The sequence below is a fragment of the Ictidomys tridecemlineatus genome, chromosome 12 (genome assembly GCF_052094955.1).
Source record: "Ictidomys tridecemlineatus isolate mIctTri1 chromosome 12, mIctTri1.hap1, whole genome shotgun sequence".
Taxonomy (NCBI): Eukaryota; Metazoa; Chordata; class Mammalia; order Rodentia; family Sciuridae; genus Ictidomys; species Ictidomys tridecemlineatus.
This window is the reverse complement of record NC_135488.1, coordinates 29,493,259-29,512,276: the sequence shown is the minus strand read 5'-3', so window position 1 is coordinate 29,512,276 and position 19,018 is coordinate 29,493,259. Positions and strand designations below refer to the sequence as shown.

At 36.8% G+C, this 19,018-nt stretch overlaps 1 pseudogene; it reads right to left on the bottom strand.

The window, feature by feature from the left end:
- Positions 1–19,018, bottom strand: part of LOC144368937 (ATP-binding cassette sub-family A member 13-like) — a 405,121-nt pseudogene that overhangs the window by 35,603 nt on the left and 350,500 nt on the right.

The following is a 19,018-nucleotide window of genomic DNA, read 5'->3' as shown; positions in this document are numbered from 1 at the left end:
TAGAGAAGCTCCACATACCTATTCCTAATGTGCTGAGGGGAGCCGAGACACTGGAAGCTACCGTTAACCATGATGGCCAGTCTGGTGCAAAGAGCTTCACACTCTTCCATGCTGGGAAAAAAAAGGAAAAGAAAAGTAAAGGTGAGCCACACTTGAAAGAAAAAAGGCTTGATTCAAACTTTAAAAGTAAAAAGTGGACAAAAACACTATTACTGCAAATTATGTAATTCTTAAAATATAGACACCTCATGAAAACCAAACAAAATAATTTTAAGTATCATAAGATTTATTTAGGTAGCCAATAATATAATTTTAAAAAATTACTAGCATTTTCATGTACCAGGAAAAATAGTAATAAAATAAATAGGAGAGAACCATTTACCAATAGTACAAAATTACAAAATAAAAACAATCTTAACAAAAAATATGTTCTATGAAGAGAAAAAATAAAGTTTTACTAACAGACATAAATAAAACCTTAACTCAATGAAAACGATTGGCTATTTTAAAAATGAAGGAACCTTACAATATAAAAATCAGTAAAATGTAAAACAATACTAGCATAATATTAGTGTAAATATAAAATATAATACTAATATAGTATGAAAGTAAACTCATTATATTTAAGTATAAATATAAGTGTATAACATAAAATATAATGCTGTAATAATATTTAATATACAATTAGGTTTTAGTAAAAATTGAATATTATTTTATCATGAATAAGTTATGAAGATTTAAAATCATATTTTTATAATTACGTAAGTTACAAGCTGTGATATGGATGCATTATAATGTCAATCAAAATTTTATCACTCTCCTTAGAAAAACTGAAAATAATTATAAAGTGTTTCTCCAAAATAAAAATATTGAAAGAATTATGAGGAAAAGTGTTCCAGAAAACATTAATATTTGTTACACTGCCAAAATAAATTAAATAAGGTAATACACTCAAAAATTATAAGGCCAATGGCATTAAAACCAAAGAGAGCCAAAATGAGCCACTAAAGCAGGAAATGCACACGATTTGAGGATGGAAACAACTGTGTGAGCATTACAGCAATGGTGGAAACTGAGGGGCCTTTGATGGATGTGGCAATACAAAATCCCAATCTTTTACTAAGATGTCAGAAGACAGCAAACTGTTTTAAGAACAGAAACAAACAGGAGCTGGGGTGCAGCTTAGTGGTAGAAGATTTGCCTAGCATGCATGAAGTCCAGGTTTCAAGCACTACCAAAAAAAAAAAAAAATTAAAAGAAAAACTGCCACAAACAAATCAGGAAAGGGTTGATAAACTTAAAATAAAAAGTCATATATGTTAAAAAAATCCAATGTATAAAAAGAAAAATATCATGTGGAAATGATTATCAAAACTATTCATGGCCAATAATGTAGCAACAAATCATAAACTTAACCATTAAATCAAATGTTCTTAAAACTGCTTTCTAGCTAGAAAGGCATTCATCATGCATGCTTTTCTATGTTTAAGGATGAAAGTGCTTTTGTTCTCCATTGCATTTCAAATAAAAACAATGACTTCTCGGATTAGCAGAATCCTAGTTAAAGATATTCTCAGTAATTCTAAATAGGTCACCTCAAATGCTGAGGTTGGAAGTAAAAATAGGCATAACTTTTTGAAAATCCATATGGAAATAAGTCCTTTTCTATGAACTTGCCCCAGGAAACACAAAATATGAACATATGACAATTTATTTATAGTAGTAAAAATCTAGAAAAAAAATACATGCTCTATAGTGAGATTTATTTATTTCATGTTAACGAAAGATCATTCCGTGTGTTAGACATTAAAAGGAAGTTCTCTAAAGTCAATGAATTTCATGAGTAAAGATATTAATACTTTAATGGCAAAAATTACAATGCATATGAGGAGAATTGCACATGTATGTGAAAGAGTTTTTCTTTCTAGAAAGAAAAAAATTGTAATATTCATACAAAAATGTATGGATATTACTATCTGAGAAGTGAAAAGTTAATGGCAGATCATCTTTATTTCTTCTTTCTTTCCAATTTGGTATTATCCAAATTCTCTACAGGAAGCATGTGTTATTTCCATTGTTAGGCAGCAACTATAAAGGAATCTCTGATAGGGTCCGTGGATGTTCAGATCAAGACTATTTCATAGTTCTCTTACAGCTACATGTGGGCACACAGAAAATTCAGGTCAATGGAATGTGTATTTCTGGGTCATCTTGAAATAACACAAGCCACTTGACCTGGGTATTGTCTTTTTCCACATCCCTTAAGTTGGGATGTAGACACAGTGCTGTAAGTCAATGACAACCATGAGGATGAGGACAACTGGAAGATGGCTAAATGGCATGGCAGAAAGGTCATGATTTCTTGGTTGGCCTTATAAAGCACAGCTCACCAGCAACTTAACAAGGTGAGGGGGAAATGTGTCTTGCCTGGGCCACTATAATTTGAAGTTTCTTTGTTATAATACCTTGACATAAAATCTAAAGATTATGTACAATAAACATTCCAAATATGCTTTACAATTTTTTTTCTGGTCAATTATTGCTTTCTCTGTTTCTTTAATGAATTTTAATTTAAAACATTTTATCATTTTTATGACTATGTTGCAGGTTGACTATGAAGTCACTTTTGTATTACTTCCTTAAACATAATTTGGACATGTGGGAGTCCAAATAATACCAAATATGAATTAAATTCTTGTAATAGGACTTGGGTCATAGCTTAGTGGTACAGAGCTTGCCTGGCATGTGTGAGGAACTAGGCTCCATCCTCAGCACCATATAAAAATAAATAAATAAAGGTATTGTGTCCATCTACAACTAAAAATATTTTAAAAGTAAATCCTCATGATATTAAATGACTAACAGTTTCAACTGAATTATTATTGAATAACAAATATCCTCTAAACATGTTAGATATCATAACATCTAAGCATAGAGCACAAAGAGATTTTGATGATCTTCTACAGTAAGAAGAATACACAAAACTGTTCATCAATGAAAGCAATTACTGGTCATTTACTCAAAAAACAAACAAACAAAAATAATCCATCAAATTGTTTTCCTTAATAAATGGTTTGGTTGATTAGTACTGAAATATGTCTAGGTGATGCAGAGACTTGTGTTCCTTCATTTATCAGTGTTTGTTTGACATGTGAGGAAAAACCAAAGTGGTTGTTCCTGGTTGGACTGATTTCCATTCCTTTTAGTAAGTGACATGGCTCCCAGTTTCTTTCCCGAAGTTTCTTATCCCATGCTTCCCAAGAGGCTCAGGAGTAAGGAACAAGAGGCAATAAGAGGTGAACTCAAAGTTAAGAGGAAAGCTTTCCCACTGAGATACTTCTTTTCAACTAAAGCTGTCATTTTAGAATCACAGAATCAACCATAGGCTTCTCTGTTCTTCACTTTCAGTGAGTAATTTAGATCTTTGTATTGTATGAATAGCAACAAATTTATAGAAATAAATTTGTGTATATGCATATGTATGTCATTAATGTGAAAGCAAGTAAATAGGGGGATATAAAAGAGAAACTACAGTAATGCATATCTGTTTTGAGAACAGTCTGCAATAATTATGTGTTACATGAGAAATAAAAATAATTTTCTTTTTATTAGAAAGATAAAATTCTTAGAACCTGTGCTTGAACATCAAGACTCAGCCTCATGCCAGCAAACTAATATAGCAAAGTGGAGCTCAGAATTAGCAGAGCAAATGGTCATTTTAAGCAAGAATATATACATTTTTTAAAAAAGTAGATTTATCAAGTTTAATTCATTTTAATATAAATTTTTTCTGAATAGAACAAAAACAAAAAAAGAAGTAGTAATTCTGACTGTGCACAAGTGAAGAAACTGTCAAATCCATTCCATGAAAAGCAACTATAATACTAAACAAAACTTCAAAACAACCCTTTCAGAACACTGGGAATTGACCGAAGGCATGCAGCAATATGAGAAGCAGTTATGTCTAACAAATTGCTAAACTCAGAATAAGAAGAATTTGTGGGAGAAAAACCATGGGCTACTGAGTTCCCTCCCCAGCTTAAAAAACATGAAGCAGGAAAGGGTGGGCCATGAGTATCAGCAGCTTCTGCCATGGCTGAAGGCAGGGACTCAGTTTGGAGTATTGAGTGCAACATCCATGCCCAGTAACATAGCTGGTTTACATGACTATATTGGATCCAAGCAAACAGGACTGGCCAGACCATCTCCCAGGTACTAGAATTTGTGTGTCTGTGACATGCTTACAACCAATTGAGACCCTAGTGTGTGCAGTAGATACTGGAGATGGCCCTGGCTTTCCACATACTGCCTCTCAACCCAGAGGCTATTGCATACATATAGGAGAGGCACAGAAGGACCCAAAGAAACTGTGACATGTTCAAGTTGGCACAAACTTATAATTTTCCTGGCTATCAACACAGAGAACATTTGGCAGAGGACAGAACGTCTGTGTTGTGTCAACCTGAGGTGTGAACTACCTTTGCTCACTCACAGGATATCAAGGAACCTAGGCAAAAACAGAGGTGACTGTTATACAGCCAGTCTTGAAAAAGTAAAAGTAATTTTAAACACGAAATCTGAGCAGAGAAATCAGCTACTACTCACTGCAGGAGTAAGATTTTTTTCACAGACTTATCCCAGGCAAAGAAATCTAACAAGTATTTAAAAAATGAAAGCTGACAATAGAGCAACTTTGGGAGTAGTTAACAAGTCAGAGCAGCTACATTATCTAAAATGTCTAGTTTTCAATAAAAATGTAGATACACAAAGGAACAGGAAGTGATCCATATTCAGGGGTGTAAAAAAAAAAGCAGTCAATATAAATTTCTTGAACTCTTCCTCAATGTTAGAGTTAGGAGGAAAATTATCCAATGCAGAGGAAATATATATGTTCGAAGAACTAAAGGAAATGCTATTTAAAGAATTAAAGGACATATGACAATAAATGTCGGCAAATAGAGATTCTAAAGAAAATGAAAGTTATCAAAAGAACCAAAAAGAAACATTTAAGGTGAAAAGTTCAGTAAATACAATGAAAAATTTGCTAAAGAGAATAACACCAGATTCAAGATGGCAAAGACTCTGTGAACTTACTGAGCAGCAAAAGTGATCTCATCTGAGAAAAGGACAAAACAGGATGGAAAGGAAATGAGCAAGAAACTCACAGATCTGTGATAACAGAATCCCAACACACATGTAATGAAAAAGCCAAAGGAGAGAAGAGATAGAAAGAGCTGGAAAAAAAATTTTTGAGTAAAACATGACCAAAAATTTTTCATGTTTTCTCTATGAAAAAAGTGCATAAGAATGGCAATGATATTGGTTACCATACAAGAATCTATAGATCTCTTTTTCTCATATTTTTTTTACCTAATTTAAAAGATTTAAGGTTAACACAAAGTGATAATTATAACAGTTTTTTATTGGATATAGAGCACATGAAATGCAATATATATGATAATAGCTCAAAGAGAGGGAGTGCAGCCAGGTTATGGCAAGGTTGTTTTACTGGAGGTAATTTAGTATTAATATGATAAAATTAAGGTAGAAACTCTAATTCCTAGAATACTCACTAATAAAATAGCTCAAAAATAACTAGTTAAATTATCAAAGATACTATACTGGAAATTATTTAGTATATAAATGTCAAATAGGAACAAAGATTAAAAAAGCAAAGAAGATATGTAAATAATAAATAGCAAAATGGTTAATGTAACTTCCACCATATCTATAATTATATTAAATGTTAAATCATCTAAACATCTCACTCAAAGGCAGAGACTGTCAGATTGGAAAAATAGCAAGATCAACTGTACCATTTGCAGAAAACATCCTTTCTATTAAAAAAACACAATCATTTGAAAGTAAAAGGTTTTAATATACATAGATATGTCATACACACAGTAAACAAAAGACAGTAGCAGCAGTGAAATCATTGGATAAAACAGACTTTAAGACAATAAAAAAATGCAATAAGGGATAAAAAGGGACATTTCTTAATGATAAGAGGGTAAAAATATTTGGAAGATAACAATTAAGAGTGCTTATTCATCTAATCACAGCTTCAAAATATACAAAGAAAAAATTGACAGACTGTAAAGGAGGAAAAGCCAGTAATACATTAAGATTTCAGTATTTCACCCTCAATACTATTAGAACACCAAGGCAAAACACCCACAATAAGACAGAATTCTCAACACTAACCCTAACTGGTCCCAATCACAGAATACACATTCCTTCCCACTAGGGACCATTTCATTCCCTAGGACAGGCCGCAGGCTAGGCCATGTGCAGAAATTACAGCTGTGTGGCCAGATCCAGCCTGCCGCCTTATTCATTTAGGTTTTACTGGAATACAATCACATTTACTTACCTAATGTCTGCAGCGGCTTTCATACTACAACAGCAGAGCTTTATTTGCAGTAGACTATATGATTTGCAAAACAAAAAAGAATGTATTATCTGTTGCTTCACAGACAAAACAAATTATAGCCTCTATGGTGGGCCTTTAAAAACTCCTTACCCATTTAAAAGAATGGAAATTACAAAAAAGAAGTATTTCCTCTGATCACAACAGAATTAAATTTAAAATGAGCCACAGAAAGAATTTTCAAGTGAATGAAAAACTTTGTAACAGAAACAGCTGAAGGGCTTCTCCTGCATGTTTCACGACCTTATAAAAGGCACTATACTCAAGACAGAATTAGAGGTGGGCTCACTGGCACATACCTATAGTTCTAGCAACTTGAGAAGCTGAGGTAAGAGGATCAAAAATTCACAGCCTCAGCAACTTAGTGAGGCCCTAGGCAAGTTAGCAAGAACCTCCCTCAATATTAATATATATAGGAATCTGGATGTTGCTCAGTGGTGAAGCTTCCCTGGGTTCAATCCCCAGTACCAAAAAAAAAAAAAAAAAAAAAAAAAAAGGATTATACTGGTGAGAGGATAGGCATATATGTCAATGGATAATAATTGAATCCAGAAATAAATCTATATAATTATGGTCAACTAATTTTCAATAAATGTACCATGATAATTCAATGGACAAAGGATAGTCTTTACAAAAATAGAGCTGAAATAATTAGATATCTACGTGCATAAAAGTAAATTTGGACTCATTTCCTCTTATTATATGCAAAAAAAATAGCTTAAAATATATCAAAGACTCTTTAAAGCTAAAACCCTTAATATTCTTAGTAGAAAAGATAGGAGGAACATGACTTGAGAACAAAGAGTTCTTAGATGTATCACCCAAAGTGCAAGCCACACAAAAATGAAAAATTAGATTTAATAAAAAATGTTTATAATGTTTACATTTCCAATGAGAAAAAACATTAGCAATCATATATACAGCAAGGGATTTATATTCAGAATATAATGTCCAATAGGTATGCAGGTAGTAAATAGGTAGGTAGTTAGGTAGATTGATAGAGGTAAAACCTCTTACAAGTAAAAAATACAGACAGAAAACATAATTATAAGTGGCAGATTCTTACAAAACTAAATGTACTCTTACTATATGAGGCAATCACTCTTCTTGGTATTACCCCCCAAAAGATGAAAAAGTTTACATACAAAAATCTGCACATGGATGTTTACAACAGTTCACATATAATTGCCAAATCTTGGAAGAAGTTATTGTAGTATCCTTCAGTGAGTGAATGCAGAAATAAACTGGTACATCCAGACTACAGAACTTTATTCAGCGCTTAAAGGAAATGAGCTGTCAAACCATGAAAAGACGTGGGGGAAACAAAAGAAGCCAGTCTAAAAAGATTACATCCTGCATGATTCCAACTATATGTCAAACAGGGAAAGAAAATAAAACTATGGAAATGGTGAAAAAAAAAGTTATTGGTTGACAGAAAGGAGAGATGAATAGGTAAAGCACAGTTAATTTTTTGGGCAGTGAAACTATTCTCTATGGTGTTGTAATAGTGGAAACATTATTATTATATATTTTTCTAAATCCACAAAATGTCCAACACCAAGGATAAAGTCAGCTATGGATTTTGGATGATAATGATACATTGATGTAGGTACGCATTAATTGTAACAAACATACCAGTGTCAGGGAGCATACTGATAAATGGGAGAAGGTCATAAAGGAAATCTTTGTACCATCCTCTCAATTTTGCTATGAACCTAAACCTATTCTAATTTCTATTTTTTTTTTTTTGGTACTGGGAATTGAACTCAGGGGGCATTCAACCTCTGAGCCACATCCCCAGCCCTATTTTGTATTTTTTATTTAGAGACAGTCTGAGTTGCTTACTGCCTCACCATTGTTGAGGCTGGCTTTGAACTCGTGATCCTCCTGTCTCATCATCCTGAGCTGCTGGGATTACAGGCATGCTTCACCATTCCTGGCTCTATTTTTTTTTAATGGGGGAAATTTTTAATAGATATTTTACCAAAGAATGAACACAAACAATCAATAAGCACATTCAAAGATCCTTAATCCCATTAGTTTGTTTCTTAAAGTAATAAACACAATTTACCATTTGACTCTGCTATTCAACTTTTCAGACTATCCAAGAAAATAAAAACATTTACCTATATATTCAAAGACATTTACCAGACTATATAAAGAATTTTATTCATAATAATCATAACTGGAAACAATTCAAATATTCATCAACTTGTGGGTGAATACATGAAAGTGGTCTAATTATACTATGGAATGCTATTTAGCAATGAAAAGGAGTGAATTATTGATATATGCTGCAACATGCATAAGCTTTAAAAACATTATAGTAAGTGAAGGAAGGCAGATACAAAAGCCTACACATCATACAATTCCACTAATATGAAATTCTAGAAAAGGCAAATTATAGAGAAAGCAGATCAATGATTTCCTAGGTTTGGGATTTTGAATGAAGAAAAATGTAGTAAAATCTTGAGAATGTGAAGAAAAGTTCACTTATACATTGTTGATGGGATTGCAAATTGTGCAACCATTCTGGAAAGCAGTATGAAGATTCCTCAGAAAACCCAGAATGGAACCATCATTTGACCCAGTTATCCCACTTGTTGGTATATACCCAAAGGACTTAAAATCAGCATACTATAGTGACATGGCCACATCAATTTTTATAGAAACTCAGTTCACAATACCAAAGCTATGCAGCCAACCTAGGTGCCCTTGAGCAGATGAATGGATAAAGAAAATGTGGTGTATATACACATGGAGTATTACTCAGCCAGAAAGAAGAAATATGGCATCTGCTAATAAATGAATGGAACTGGAGACTATCATGACAAATGAAATAAGTCTGTCCCAAGAAAACAAAGGCTGAATATTCTTTCTGATATGTGGATGCTAAAATACAATGGGAGTCAGTGTGTGTGTGTGTGGGGGGATTAGAAGTTCACTGGATTACACAAAGGCGAATAAAGGGAAGGAGGGGGGATGGGAATAGGAAAAACAGTAGAATGAATTGGGTAACTTTCCTGTGTTCATATATGAATATATGACAAGTATAACTCCACATCATGTACAACTGCAAGAATGGGATCCTAATTAGAATAAGTTATATTCTATGTATGTGTAATGTGTCGAAATACAATATACTATAATGTGTATCTAAAAAGAACACATTAAAAAAGAGAGAGAGAAAGAAGGCCAGGTGTGGTGGCACAGGCCTGTAATCCCAGGGGCTTGGAAGCCTGAGGCAGGAGGATCTCGAGTTCAAAGCCAGCCTCGGCAAAAGCAAGGCCTTAAGCAACTCAGTGAGACCCTGTGTTCAATACAAAATAGGACTGAGGATATGGCTCAGTGGCCGAGTGCCCCCGAGTTCAATCCCTCGTACCTCCCCCCAAAAAGAAAGAAAAAAAAAACCCTCATCTCCTTAACTGTTTTTGATACTTGATTCACAGCGTATTTTATTTAAGCTTGGGCAGGGAGAGGGGGCAAGAATAAGCCTTAAAGCCCAACCTCCATTGTATCTTCGGGATATTTTTAGCCACCTCAGATTACTCACTCCCCAGGGACTGGTTTTCTGAACTCTAGGTTTGTATTTCCATGAGGCCTAGAACGATGTCTCATCAAATTAAAAAGAGGTCATGGTTGAGAATTGAGTAACACAATTAAATCCATAGTGAGTAAAATATTAGACCAGATTCAGTCACATGACCAGTTTTCATTTCAGATAATTCTACCTGGTGGAATAGGAGGCCTTAGAGAGAAAGGAGCTGGGAGCCCTTGGGAAGAACTAACTGAGGGCGTCCATCACTCATCCCATCCCCAGCCAGCAGTAATGGACCACGCCAGGGTGCGACTATCAAACTTCAGGCTCAAACTCCAGCTCTCCCACGGGCTCCCGTGGCCTTGGTTATGTGACACGATCTCCTTCTGGTTCAATCTCTTACGCTGCATAACAGGGACCATCAAGTATATCCAGTTCACAGTGTAAACACAAAGGAACTTCTGTGTGTGGTGCTGGCCGGAGGTGGAGATTTTCCCCTAAATATGGTTTGTTACTCATATTTGCTCAGGAAATAGCCGCAGGAGGGGGCCCCACTCACCTGTGGGAGGTCAGCACCACAGCACAGCCTTCCTGGGCCTCTTCCATTATCGTTTGCCACAGGTATCTTTTCGAGCAAGGATCCATCCCAGAGCTGGGCTCATCCTAGAGGAAAGACAACACACAATGCTATTAATTTGACGAATACATGTAAGGAGGTACACTATCACATGAGGCCAGATGCTGGTTACAAGGAAAGAAATCCCGTCTCTGATGGTCGCAGGTACCTCTCCATCAGCTCGTCTGCATTCTGCTCAACAAAGCCAAGATAATGGGGAAAGGAGTGGAGTGCCTAGCTCCCCATGCACTCATGCAGGATGCTACTCAAGAGGCCCGCTTCTTTTTCATCTTCCCTAAATTACTGAGGTGATTGACACAGCTGAGATATTGGAAGAGACTAGAAGTAGGGAAGAGAGGCCATGGGCCACTGTAACCACTCTGGGAATTCCACCAGAAAGCCTGCTCCTATGCCACTTGGAGGTCTCTCTATAGGCTCCTTCACACCGGTACCCAGGTACACAAGCACTCTGAATGCCTCACTTTGCCTTTCCTAGTGGCCCCCTGAAAGGACCCCCAATAGGGCAGGAATTGGCATCTCACATAAGCGACCGGCACAGTTTTTTAAAGGGTTAGGAGAAAGCACACAAGCTCAAGCATTTCAGGGCATTGCCCTAGAGGGCAAATGGGAAGCTCTCAGCAGCTGGCATGAGATTCCACTGTGGGAGGGACAAAGGCATATAATCCTAAGAATTCCCCTCCCCCATCATGAGTGATCAAGGAGTGTGCAGTGTGCATATCTATAAAAAAGGTCTAAGAGAGTCTCAGAATGCACCCCCTAACTGACAGGGGAAAGTGTTTCTCTCCCAAAGAGAGCCATTAAAGACTGTGAAAACAGAAGAAATGCAAGACTTTAAACTACACAGAGGAAGAGGAGGAGGAGGAGGAGGAAGAGGAGGATGATCAAGAGGGCATAGAGGAGAAAGAATCAGGACACCACTGAATAACACAATGTTTCTGTGTTCTTATGATGGATTCCAATAGCTGATCTCATTGAACTGCAGATCTAAGAATCTCCAGACACAAAACTGAAAATAATCACCTTGAAGAAATTCAGTGAGTTAAAAAGGGAATATAAATAGAGAATACAATAAAATCAGAAAAAAACAACACATGAACAAGTTCAAAAAGAGACGTCATGTGAAAAGAACCAAGTAGAAATCCTGGAGCAGAAAATCGTGATGAATAAAATGAAAATGTAAGAGTGTCAACCGCAGATTTGATCAAGTAAATGGAAGACTCAGGAAATGTGAACACAGGTTGTGTAAAGTTGTTCAGTCAGAGGAGGAAAAAAAAATTGAAAAGGAATGAAGAAAACTGACAGGATTTTATACAAAACCCCTGTGAATATTTGTATCATGGCATTTATGGAGAAAATGTAGCCCTTATATACTGTTGGTGGGAATGTAAATTGGTAAGCCAGTATGGGGCTTCCTCAAAATTGAAAATAGAACTACTATATGATCCCAAAATTCCATTACTTTAAATACATGAAAAGGAAAAAACAGGAAATCAGTATATCAAGGAGTAAAAACCATGCACTCCCATGTTTATTTCAGTACTATACACATTAACCAATATATGGGATCAATAGAAGTATCCATCAATAGATAAGCAGATAAAAACATGGCAAGTACGCACAATAGTACATTATTCAGAAATGTAAAAGAATGGAATTCTATCACTTGTGACAACATGGAAGAAGCTAGGGGATGCTAGGTTAAGTGAAATAAGCAAGGCACAAAAAGAGAAAAAAGCACACGCTGTCATGAGTGTGTATGTGCGAGTGTGTGCGCGTGTGTGCGCATGTATATATATAATAAACATTATTCCTTCTTAAAAAGAAGGCAACTCTTCAGTTTCCAGCAACATATGTATAGTGTTGGAGGATGTTTTACTAAGTGAAACAAGGTGGACATGAAAGGGTGACCACTTTATGATCACACAAGTGCCATCTAGAAAAGTCAAAAGCGTATAAACAGATTACAATGGTACTCGCCAAGACTGAGCACGACATGAAAGGGTGACCACTTTATGATCACACAAGTGCCATCTAGAAAAGTCAAAAGCGTATAAACAGATTACAATGGTACTCGCCAAGACTGAGCACGATGGGAATGTAGGCAGGTGGGGCATGGTTGGAGAAGGTAGGTCACCGAGAGTATGCTCTTGGGAACTCCATATTGTCCCAAGCCCTTTTATTCTCTGTTCTTGGCTGCCAGAAGATGAAAAGCCTTCCTCTGCTAAGTACTTCTGCCGTGATGTTCCGCCTCATCTCATGCCCAGAGCAATGGGGCCCACTGACCACTAACAGAAACTTCTAAAACCATGAGCAAAATAAACCTTTCTTCCTCTAAGCCGTTTTTCTCGGGTCTTTGTCACAGTGACCAAACACGAACACATATGGAATTAATAAATTCTGGAGATATAATACGCAGCATAAGGGTTCTATGATTTGAATTTTTTTGTCTCCTTGATCCCCAATACAACAGTATTGGGAAGCATGGCTTTTGAGAGGTGATTGAGTTAGGAAGTCTTCCCATTCATGATTAGTACAAGGTGCCCTCGTGGAGGGCTTACACTCCATTTCTGGAGGATACTTAGTTCAAGGTGCCATCTTGGAGGCAGAGACAGGACCTTCATTGACCCCCAAATCTGATGGTGCCTTGGCCCTGTACTTCTAGCCTTCAGGAAAAAAATATATTTCTTTTCTTTATAAGGTTACCCAGTCTGTGATATGTTGTTACAGTAGCACAAATGGACTAATAGAGACTGTAGTTGACAGTGCTGTATTGTTCATTTGAATTTTGCTAAAACAGTTCATCTTATGTTTTCTTACCACTAACTGAAAAAAAAAAAGGTCACCATGTGAGGGGCTTGATATATAAATTAGTTTGATTGTGGTAACCATTTCACAGTGTGTGTGTATCAAAACATTATACTGTACACTTTACATATAAACAATTTTTACTTGTCAATTGTGGCTCCTTAAAAATAGGGGTTTGGGATATGTTTTCACATTAGCCAGATTCCCTTCACAATCTGCTTAGATAAGCCAACCTTGATGTCTCTAAAATAAATCCTCCACCTCCATAAACTTTTAGAGCGATATCTCCTGGAAAGAGATATGATAGTAGAAAAAGGCTTCATTTATTTAGTAACATCAAATAAATTGGAATTTCTTGGAACCTGAAGCTTTCTCCTTCAATAAACTCCAAAACACTTGCTATCTGAACCACTTTGGAGAGAAATCTTGCCTAGCTATATAATGCATTTCTGGGTTTTCTGTAGTCCGGGAGCACTGAACACATTTTTCTTTAGAGCTTTGGGTCATCAACTTCCTCTGAAATGGGGGAAAAAAACATAAGGGAAGTGTTGGAGAAAAGTCACTGAACAGGAAAATAAACACCTGGCTTTTTCTACAAATAAAGTGTCATGTGTGTACTACTTACAATAGTAAGTAAATAATATAGTCCTACATCGTTCAGTGAAAGGGTTGGGTGAGTAATTTTTAATTTTCCGGATTGTCACTGTGGCATGAGTTCCAAGAGCCCTTCCTTGTCTCTCAGGGGAGAACTTCAAAACCATCGTTTGAAACTGATTCTCTGAACAGTCACCATCATCACAGTTACTAAACACTTAATGTAGATTTATTAAGCACAAGGCATTTGGCTGCACACTTCATGTGGATTATATCAGACAAGGAGGAAACAGGCTTAGAACATGCAAAGTCATATGTTATAGAATTGCAAAAGCAAAATCCACATCTGTTCACTAGGACTCCAGGGTCCTCACCTGGCCACTGTGCCAGAGTCCTGGACATTCAATGGAAATGAGAGCAAGGAAGATAATAAAAGGAGAAAGCTGAGGATCTGTCATAAGTCAAGAGCACAACCATACAGCAGATCCCCTTCATCTGACTGAGGAGATGCCTTGCTCCAGGCTGAGCACAGAGACATCCTCCAGGAGGAGCTAAGGCTCAGACTGTCTCACCTTGAGAGGGTAATGCCATTTGGGAACTGCAGAATGATGAAAAATTAACTTGTATTATTTGGTTTCAGAATATAAAATTATGCATTAGTCCTCGATTTTGGACTTTTCAATAGCAAACTTAGATGAATTAAAACAACTTTCGGGTGAGTTTCCAAAGGACAATAAATGACAGGACCACATTGTTCAGCATGGACTTTCTGAATCCCCACTAACTTTCCCACTGAAAGGCCGTTTTCATCTGGCAAATAAGAACAGAAAAGAGAATCTGCTTTATTTCCTATATTCTTTGACACCCATCAGACAGTCTGCCAAAGTGCAGCCCTGGGGTGAACATTAGCTATTAGAATCTAATCTATACCATAAGAACAATATTCTACTTATCGTTTGAATGGCATTATGTATAGCCAGAGCTGTTTTTGAAATGTAAGGCAATTGGCTCTATTTAGGGGCCGTATCACCTCCAACTAATGCTTTGAATCAATTTAGAATTGATTGCAGTTCCCAGATGGATTACAGAATGCTTTGTCTCAAGGCCATAGCTCATGCTCTACCTTTTCTGGAACTCTCTTCCCTCCCTTCCATGTCCACTAGGCATCTATGTGTTAGCCAGTTTTTCATCATTATAACAACTACTTGAGGTAAACAACTTACGAAGAGAAAGCATTTATTCTGTTTCACAATTTTGAAGGTTCTAGATAATAACTGGTTGACACTGCTGCTTCTGGGGCTGCAACTAGGCAATGTGTCTTGGGAGGAACATTTGGTGAAGCAAAACTGCTCACCTCATGGTGAGGAAGCAATAAAGAAGAAGGGTCCAAGGTCTTACCAGCTCTCTGAGGGCAGCCCTGGATGACCTAAAGACTTCTCACTAGGCCCCACCTCCTAAAGGTTCTACCAACTACCAATCACAGCATGGGGTGGGGCCAAAGCTTTAACACATGGGCTTTGGGGGAATCTGCATCTAAATTATAGCAATCCCTCACATCCATCCTCATGATTTACCATAGATATGTGTCATTACAGTTATGATGAACATATATCGGCTGGTAGAAAAAGACTTAAAAGCATTGTGCTAGAGGAAAAATACCTATTGATTTTTTTTCAGATTAGAAGTGAATTCTAATTTTTTAATACAATTTTAATGTTATAATTTTATGGTCGACTGTGTTTGGGAATCAGTGGCAGAGTGCTTGTCTTGCACGTGTGAGGCACTGGGTTTGAGCCTCAACACCACATAAAAATAAATAATAAAGGTATGTGTCCATCTACAAGTAAAAAAAAAAAAACATTTAAAAAATTTTTTATTGAATTTGACAAGGGTAAGTGCATCTACCAAAAGATACATGTCTTATTTCTGTATCAGTCTAGTAGTGTTTTACATTTTGTTTGGGAAACGTTGAGTTAGGGCAGAACAGTTCATTAGTTTGTAGAATCAGTGTTGTGAATTCTGAAGTTATTTCCTACAAGAATTCTATTTAGTTAAACTAAGTTTACAAGTACACGTGCAGTGGGCACCTTATTTCAAGACAATGACATATTACTGATATTTCCACTACTCACCAATAAAAGAATGTCAGGTTTCCCCACCAGGGCCAGGGCTGTGGAGAGCTTCCGCTTGGTTCCCCCACTGTATGTGGCCACAGGTTTCTCCACATGGGCTTCCAGGTGCAGGCGCCTCACAAGGTCTCCAGCCACCTGGAAGAGAGGAGCCGTTGGTGAGCATGCCACCCCTCACCATGCCACCAGACACTAGGTCTCAGCCCTGACTCCTGCTCCTTCTTCCCATCAACCCCTATCCACCCCTCACATGGATGGTCAAGTACATTCCCTGGACCACTCTCCTTCATGATATAGGGAGAAACTGAGAAAGAAAAGAGGGGTAAGTTCTGTGCCTGCAGACATCCGACTGATCCCCAAAATCCCTGGGTTTGGAGCTAGGATAATAGTAGGCAAGAAACAGACTTAGTTCTGAGTCCAGACTAATGTCCACATTAAGGCGAGCAGAAAGAAGGTAAAGCAAAATGAACACTGAGATGGAATTGAACAGGAATGAAACCAAGACGGTGAGCTGTCAAAACCTCATGAGAGGAAAGAACTGAGGGGACTTTTCAATATTAGCACAAAGCAATATCCACTGTACATTAAGAAACCATTGGTAAGAGTTTGCACACTCAGAGTTCAGTATCTAGAGATGGGGAAAGAATGGGGAATGCTTTGTTCCTAACTTCTGGGAACCATTTTATCAAGTAAGGAGGATGGTCACTTCATTCACCAAAGCTCCACCCTTGGCTACAGGTGAATTCCGACTCTCCCAGGACCCCATGCATACAACTTCTCTACTTCTCCTCTCTTTCAACCTGCCCTCATTTCACACACCCTTGAAAATTCAACTCATCTTCTTGTCTTTCCTCTGCATAAATACTGATCCCCTATTGCAGGTATCACATGCATCTCACAGCACTTATGTCAGTACTTCCAACAGTAATTGGCACCATAGTCTATGTTGTTTCCAATTCCATCATCTCCTGTACTGGGAGTCAAATTGGGCAATTTCTTTTTTTTCCCCCAGTTCTGCATAATTTAAAATGTTGCAGTTTTATTTGACTCTGGTGACCATAATGATATTAATTAAAATATTAATATAGATTCAGTTTTAGACATTACTGTCAGGGGGCCGCCTTGAACAGGAGCTGAGAATGTGCCCTTAGCCTTGATAATGAAGGTGTGAACCTGGCTTCTGATCCCAGCACCAAAGCAGCAGGCAGACCTCACTTTTGCTTGCAAGTGAGTGCAGCTCTGGGAGTGGGCATCACCCAATGGGACTAGGCTATACCCCTCACCCCCATTTGCTGGAAGACAATCCCTTGCCTTGTTTGGGTAGACTATTCTTGAATGGCTTCTCCCTAATAAATAGGAGGGTTTCAGGCATGCTCACTCTCTCTCTTTTGCCTGCCTCTCTTGCCTCCTTTGTGGGAGCTGAGGTTGAGGAGTTGTCACTAAAGCCCCCAAAAAGGTATTTTCTGTCTCTGTGTGGTTATTTAGTAGCCAGCCCAATTCACTTGCAGTGACCCTTACTGATTCAGTCACATGTCATGGCACATTACACAACCAAACTGGCCAGTATCATATCTTTTCTTTTCTTTTTTTTTTTTTTCCCTCACTCAGCTCCTCCTCATGGTTTCCAGGGCTCAACATGATCAGAAAAACTTCTCTGAAAGTATAGTCTTCCAATATCATACTTTAACTCAAATTTAGGAAAAGAGGAAAACTTCCATAGGAATATGAAGATAAAGTTAATAATTGTGTATTCTAAATACCTAATAAAATTTAGCTTTCCTCTAATGAATATATATTTATTGATAAATTTAGAAAATGATGGTAAATGGATAAGATGATGATAGTATTAAGAGGCTTTAAAATATAACAGTGCTGTAAATACTTCCCAATAAAAACCTTCACACAAATTTGCTCTTCTTTTTATTTATTTAATCTCTGAATAATTTAGAAAATGAACTATAAAGCTCCAGAACTGATCTTGTGTTCAAATAGCATAAGTCGAGAAAACAGACTTCCAGGCCCAAAGGATTCATGAAAAAGCAATCTCATATCTTCAGCTATCTGCCTAAGAAAGTAGACTCAAGGCCAATTGCTTGTTCTTAGGAAAACAGTCAACTTGTTGTCCCCAGGTTGTTTTATATAAACAAACTGTCTTTTTCCTGGCATCATTCAGCCCACTTGATCAATTAACATAAACTGAATAAAATTTAAAAGAATAAAAAATTCAAATAGAACATTTTACTTAAAATAATCAAACACAAACATTAATGAAGTGTCATATGAATAAAGAGACACATGGCTGACACTGCAGAAACTAGAGCAATGACAGTGGTGCTAATGGATTCACCCAAAATTGTCCCAGAAAGGGGTAATGATGATTGAAGGGAACCCAGAAGGATCCCCACCAAGGAAGCTTTTGTCCGCACAAGGCGGCCTAGGAGCATTGCAGAAATTGTTTCAAAAGTTTGTCTTTTGGGAAAAAAGCAAATTCTAACAGCTCTAAGGCTAGCAGCAACAACACATGGGGAAAAATAAGTTTGGGGTAATTTTTTTTTTCAAACCATAAAAGTCAATAAAATAATGAAAAGTATTATGTATATAATTAGTTTTTATTTTACTCTCATACATTATAAAGAACAGCAATAAATGAAAGCTAATGAACAGACAAATGAAGTAAAATATAATAATATGGTTTTGTATAAATGTACCTCAGACTAATTAGAGAAATGCTGAATAAATTCATCAAGATATTATGGCTTATTTTTTATGAAACCAGGGAAAGTATGGCATTTTTTTTTCCAATATCACAAAATCTTAAATGCTGCAGTCTCTAAATCCTCAATCAGTTAACCACAGCAAAGATTCCAGAAGAGACAGGAACAAAT